Genomic DNA, 6,782 nt, shown 5'->3' on the forward strand with positions numbered 1-6,782 from the left:
ATTGAGATTGGTGACTTAGATGTAAGAGTGAAGGGTCTTCTAGTGGGATTAGGAAACCCCAGGAAACTCTGTGGGTTCAAATGAGACCATCTATGGTTTTAGAAATGAATATGATGATATCTTGATCTTAAAGCCGCACACTGAATTGTGTTCTATCAGTCCAAACTAAGACAGGCGCCATCCATTCGCGCACACCCAGTGGACCATCACTTGGCTCAACCTTCCTTCCCATGCCTCCTGGCCTTTGCCCCCTCACAAGTTCAGCTTTCCGTTCCTAAATTTCTGGTGTATATGTTCTCTAAATGAAACTGAAAGGCAAATTAGAGCCTGGATGTAAATGTTTTGTTTTCTTTATTACCTACCAAAGCAACTCTTATAAGGACAGCATTTCATTGGTTTACAGGTTCAGAGCTTCAGTCCATTATCATCAGGGCAGGAGCATGGCACTGTCCAGACAGGCATGGCACTAGAGAAGTTGCTGAGAGTTCTATATCTTCATCTGTCAACCGATAGAAGACTGACTCTCATGCAGTTAGGAGGAGGGTCTCATTACCCACCCCCAACAGTGACACAATTCCTCCAACAAGGCCACACCTCCTAATAGTGCTACTCCCTAAAAGAAGTAGCATGTCAGGCAGAACATATTCAAACCACCACACATGGTCTCTCACTATGTAACACAGGCTGGCCTTGAACTCATGAACCTCCTGCCTTTTCCTCCTGAGTGCTGAGATTACAGGCCTACACCACTTCCGTTCTCATCTCATTTCCTGATTTTACAGATGAGAAGCCAGCCACACTTACTCCTGTGTCAGCCTAAGCTGCTAAACCCTCTCTCTCTGCAGCTGCCTCTGCTCATGCTCCCTTCCTGAAGCCAAATTCTCTGCTTTTGACTTTCCTTTTCCTTGCCCTCTCATCTTTCTCTAGAATCCCCTCTCAACTCTACCCTGGAGATGTAATATATGTAGTTATGGCCTGTCATCTTCCCCCACTCCCTTCCCTATGGCCATCTTTGGCTAGCCTGCTTAGTTAGGCACTTTCTCAACTTAACCCTTTCCTGTCCTCAACTGCTTGCTCAGTCTTTTATTCCTAAACCTCTCATATCTCACTCTGTTCTGTTCTACACCGCCAAAAGTCTCTTCTCTTCCCTTCCCTTCCACATAGTTTTCATTTTTTCACTCTCTCTCCTTCCTTGGACTACACACACCTAATATACATACACATAAACACACACACACACACACACACACACACACACACATATATGTTTCAAAGTTAAGCCTAAAATCAAACACACTAGATAGATGGTCCTCAAACTCTTCAAAAAATCTGCTGAATATAACATTTAAAATGTTTAATAATTGTAGAGACATTGAAGGGTTTTTTTAATTGGCCCAAGCATGGCAAATGTGGCTCTGGCAGGCTCTGCCCTTCCCCCATTCCCTCTGCCTTGTTAAACTGTTAGATTACATTCCTAAAGCTAACCACCAAGGTCTGGTCCCTCATTTGGCCACTTGCTCCTTCTAAGGCTGCCTATCAAGGTCCGGCTATCAAAATACTGAAGTCCAGCAATCAAAACCCCCCTTTTTGGATCACCTAATTAATTGCCCAATCAAAATTAAGAATCTCATCCTAACACAGGGTTTTTCTTTTTCTGTTTACAAACTGCCATTTGCTTAGAGGCCACGTCTGTCTCCACTCTATCCTGAGGCAGTCCTTGGCCCCTCTGGAGCAAATACCCTCCCCCAACTTGTTCCTTTTCCTTCTTGCTCATCTTCTAACTTCTGTCTTTGTCTCTTATTCCCTAACCTTTGTCCCTCTGGGACAAATAAGTCTTTGCTTTGGGGAGTCTTGTGCCAACTTAGAGCTTCTTTCAGATATGCCCCCACCTAACACAAACCCTGTGTTCTCCAACAGTGATGACAGTTACTCCTTCTGGTCTGTGGTGACACTAACCACTGGGAGAGCTGCCTAGGCCTCACTGGCTGCCAGGACTCTGCTCCTATTGCAAACACTTTTGTGTCAACTGCTTTGCTCTGCCTAGTCAAAGGGATGTCCGTTTTCCCAAGTACAAACAACAAAACAAACAAAAAATCTCTCAGATGTGGACCTGACAGCCCAAGGCCACTGCCTTGTGACAGCCGATGACCTGCCACTACTACCCAGCCATCAGGACCAGGGGGGCCCAGGGCTATTGTCTAGGTAATGAAAATGTCCGTGCTATTTTAACTGATACAGAGGCCATTTAGATGATACCCCCTACCATAATTCATCCTCAGATCTGGTGATGTTGTCTGACCAGTCTAAATGCACAGTTACCCTCCCCCACTCATCCCTTTCCCTCACCCACAGTCAGAATATAAGGTCAGTATTCCAAACCCCTCCATACTCCACCATTAACTCGCCTGTTGGGGGTTGGTTTGGTGCTGTGTTTACAAATCCCAAATTCTGAACCCCAAGATCTGGTTGTTTCCAGTGTATGAATTCTCACATACACTGTCCTTTGTTGTGTAAACCTTGCTCCCCAACATCCTGAATTCTCCCACCTGTTCATTCCTGAGGGTGGGATCCCTCCCCCTCTCCCTGGTCCAAAGCAAATAGCCCCAGATCGTCTAGCATCACAAACTGCCCCAATGCTGCCAGCACTGCCCTTTCCTTAACTTACCTCTGAACATGCTAATGAAGTGGTTAGTATACTCAGACCCCTCCCCTATCCTCATCTGCACCTCTTTTATGGAGTCTGCTCTGCCTGCTGGGATAGATTCAGCTCTCAGGCGACTCTACCCCCATCCCCATGTTGGAACCAATTCTGAACACCTGGCCTAGAAGAACCTATCAGAAGTTTTCTTCTAGGATATCAGATGGGAACAGAGAGACAGGATCTGAGACAGCGTGGGAGGAATTGCTGAGGGGTCAGGTAGGCTCAAGGGCTCCCTGTAAGGAGACTGTGGGACAGGGGAGCCTGTCCTCTCTCTGTTCAGCAGAGAGAGGGAAATGCTGTCAAGGGAGCAAGTGGAGAATTCAGTAATGGAGCACTGAGAGGAAGAAGGGAGACAGGAACTACCTTACCTACCCAATGGCTCCTGTGACCACACATTTAAGATTTCTAGTTGGGAAATTTAAAACACACACACACACACACACACACACACACACACACACACACGGGGGGGGGGGGTCGGGGAGCGTGTGCCAGGCAGTAGTGTTCCAGGCCTTTATTCCCAGCATGTGAGAGGCAGAGGCAGGCAGATCTATGTGAGTTCAAGGTCAGCTTGGTCTATACAGCAGGTACCAGGGCAACCAGGGCTACACAGAGAAACCCTTAAAAAAAAAAAAAAAAACACAATACCCCACTCCAAAAATTATACTAATGTACATGTAGGTGTACATGCTTATGTGTAAATGCATGTGTGTACATGTGTGTGGAAGCCAGAGGACAACCTTGGATACATTTATTTTATTTTTTAAAGATTTATTTTTATTTATATGAATACACTGTAGCTGTCTTAAGACACACCAAAGAGGGCATCAGATGGTTGTGAGCCACCATGTGGTTGCTGGGAATTGAACTCAGGACCACTAGAACAGTCAGTGGTCTTAACAGCAGAGCCATTTCAGTCCCCCCTTTTTTATATTTTAGTTGTACTTGATAACGTCCCAGTTTAATTTACAATCTTTTCTGACATACATCCATATAAATCTGAGGTCCCTTTTCTGAAAATACACTAAAATTACTTAGGTTTGCCTGTCACTTTGTAAAATGTTCATAAAGAACACTTACAAACTCATACCACTATTTAAGCACACTTATTTTTTTTAAAGCAAAGTGGCTCAAATAGGAACAAAGCTCAAAAAAAAAAAAAAAAAAAAAAAAAAACCTATACAAAACCCAAGTAAGATTAAAGTTGTTAATCTTACCAATCTGTGGCTCCCATCTTTTCTTATTTTTATTTCTTTTTCAGACAGGGTGTCACTGTAGAGCCCAGGAAGGCCTACTGGAGTTCCCAGCCCACCATCACATCCAGCTTCTCCGTCTCCAATACCTGATACCCTCATTGTGTCTGAGTTTAAACTCTTCTAATGTTAAACAGAAGGCTGCCGTGGGTGGAGATATTGTCACAATAAGAGTCTAGAATAGAGAGGTATAGGGCAAGCAGACAGCACCACTGGGTGCTGGCCATGCGCTCCAGTTAGACCAGGCTACCCAGGCTCGCTGGACTCAGAGGCTGACCTGGACCTTGTAGGTCATTCTTACTTTATTGGGTTTTCTTCTGCTCTACATTTGCTTGTTCCATTATTTTGTAATTGTGGCAAGGTCAGAGATTTAGTTAGTCTAAGAATGCTTAGCCACACCTCAAACTGTCCGATTCAAATGTTTTTATCCTTCAGAACATATGCCTAATTTCCACCTACAATTATTTTAAAGATACACAGTGAGTCAGCTGAAAAGAGAGGTGGGGGATGGGGCTAAGGACTGCCACCAGCCTTGGGCATAGCAGCGGTGAGTAGGTAGTTGCTCAATGGTGGTGGTTAGGACCAGCTAGTGAGTCTTCTCCAGGAAGGCCTGGCAGCACCTAAGGTATTTCTGGTACATCACCTCGAAGTCAGAGTCGTTGCCATAATAGGGATCTTCAATAATGAGCTGTTTCTGTGGATCATGGCTCCCAAGTAGCTCAATTTTAGCTTTGCAGTGTTTAACTTGATGACTTTTCCTATTCAAATCTCTCAGATTGCTTTCATCCACGCATAGTATATAATCGAATGTGGCGGAGTCTTCTCTTGTAATCTGCCGTGCAACGTGACGCATGCGGATGCCCATGTTTTCTCGTGCAGGTCTGCCCTCGATATCAGGGGGGCTCCCCACTTCATAGGTGGATGTAGCCACACTGTCTATCTCCAGTTATCTGAAACCTTTTTTTGTCAGTAACAAATTTCCTGAACACTGCTTCTGCAGTGGGTGACTGGCAACTGTTGCTGAGACACTTGAACAGCACTGACTTGGACCCAATCTCTGCCATGATCAGTGCAGACTTTGGCACCCAGAAACCGCATAGCGGGTCTGGTTATTGAACACACCTGCCAGTTCACATTTGAAGTGATTGTACTTAGGTTGGATGCTCACTGAAGGCAGTTCTTCAGAGAAGTTTAAAATCCCTACTTTCACACTGAGGAGAGGGACTGGTCAATGAACATCGTCTGGGCACCAGGCCACACAGCTGACCTCACTTCAGCTTCTCCATCATTTAGTGAGTTCAGTCTAATTGTCTTCCCGAGTCACTGATGAAATACTGGGGCTGGCAAGAGGGTAACTTAGGAGGAGTAAGTTACAGTAAACGCCCCAAGGGCTTACCCTTGCTTAATGGTGTCATCTGGTGTTAGAATGGAATTTGCAATGTTTCTGTATGACCCAAAAGTGACTTCTGAAGGCCCACTGTGAAGGTCTGTTAAGGAAGCCATCTTTGGGTGTGTGTGTGTGTGTGTGTGTGTGTGTGTGTGTTTCCCTTCTTAAGATTAATGTCACTGAAGCATGTTTTATAGGTGGTAACAGGCTTACTTTAAATGCTCCTTGTTGGCTGAGGAAGGTCTCTTTTGATTAAACTACTTTGGCAACTTTGTTGGAGCTCAGCTGAGTGGAAAGGACTTGACTGTGTTTTTAACTTCTCTATTTCAGTGCTGGAGAGATGGCTCAGCAGCTGAGGGAATGTTGCTTTTGCAGAGGACCTGAGTTCAAGTCCCAGAATCCATGTTGGGTGGCTCACAACTGCCTATTGGTCCCCAATGTGTATTCTGTGTCAGATTGAGATTCAGGACCATCAGAGTTATAACCAAGTTGGAAAGGAAGAATTTGTTTTAAGGAGAGCTATTTGTACTATCAGACAACTGACACAATGGACCCTTAGGGGCTGGACTTTATCAGGAATCGCTCATTGAGTGAAGAACAAAGTGGGTAGGAGGCAAGGTGGGTGAGGGTTGGGCTCTGTTAGAAGTAGGGTGTGTGGGTAGGGGCAAGGTGAGTGTCCTGGCTGATTTTATGCCAACTTGACATAAGCTAAGAGTCTGAAAGGAAGGAGCCTTGACTGAGATAATGCTTCCACCCAGCTCTGAAAGGATTTCTTTTTTCTTTTTTTTTTTAAATTAATGACTGATGTGTGAGGGCTCAGACCAGTATGGGTGGTGCTATCCATTGGACACACGGTTCTAGGTTCTACGAGAAAGCAGGCTAAAGCTGGGCAGTGGTGTAACATGCTTTTAATCCTAGCATTTTGGAGGCAGAGGAAGGTGGATCTCTGAGTTCGAGGCCAGCCTGGTCTATAGCATGAGTTCCAGGACAGCCAGAGCTAGAGACAGAATCCCTGACTTAAGGAGGAGGAGGAAGAATAAGAGGAGGAAAAGAAGGAAGAGGAGAAGAAAGAAGGAAAAACAGACAGACAGGAAGGAAGAAAGGAAGAGAGAAAGCAGTCACAACCAAGCCACCAGGAGCAAGACAGTAAGCAGCACTCCTTCATGGCCTCTGCATCGGCTCCTGCTCCAGGTTCTATTAATATATTTTAAAAAGTAAATATTTGTCTCTATGCTTAGCTAGCTCATGGATGAGAGCGAAGCTTACTAGATTTATTTAATCAGATTTGTCACAACTACTGAGCAAACTACACCTAATCTATTTTTCATTATGCTAGACTGGCTTATTCCCAGCTGAGTCCCCCAAGTGCTTGCTGTCTGAGTCTTGTCTGAGTGATTTTTTGCTCCATCAGTCTGTCCTCAGAGGGCATCTCACTTAGCCA

The 6,782-nt window shown here is 45.0% G+C and overlaps 1 pseudogene across 1 annotated transcript; it reads right to left on the reverse strand.

The window, feature by feature from the left end:
* Positions 1-4,540: 4,540 nt before the first annotated feature.
* LOC308439659 (low molecular weight phosphotyrosine protein phosphatase-like) lies at positions 4,541-5,018 on the reverse strand (annotated as a pseudogene). Its single transcript has one exon. The product of its transcript is annotated as a low molecular weight phosphotyrosine protein phosphatase-like (transcript).
* Positions 5,019-6,782: the final 1,764 nt, after the last annotated feature.

This window comes from Micromys minutus (assembly GCF_963924665.1).
Source record: "Micromys minutus genome assembly, chromosome: 30".
Taxonomy (NCBI): Eukaryota; Metazoa; Chordata; class Mammalia; order Rodentia; family Muridae; genus Micromys; species Micromys minutus.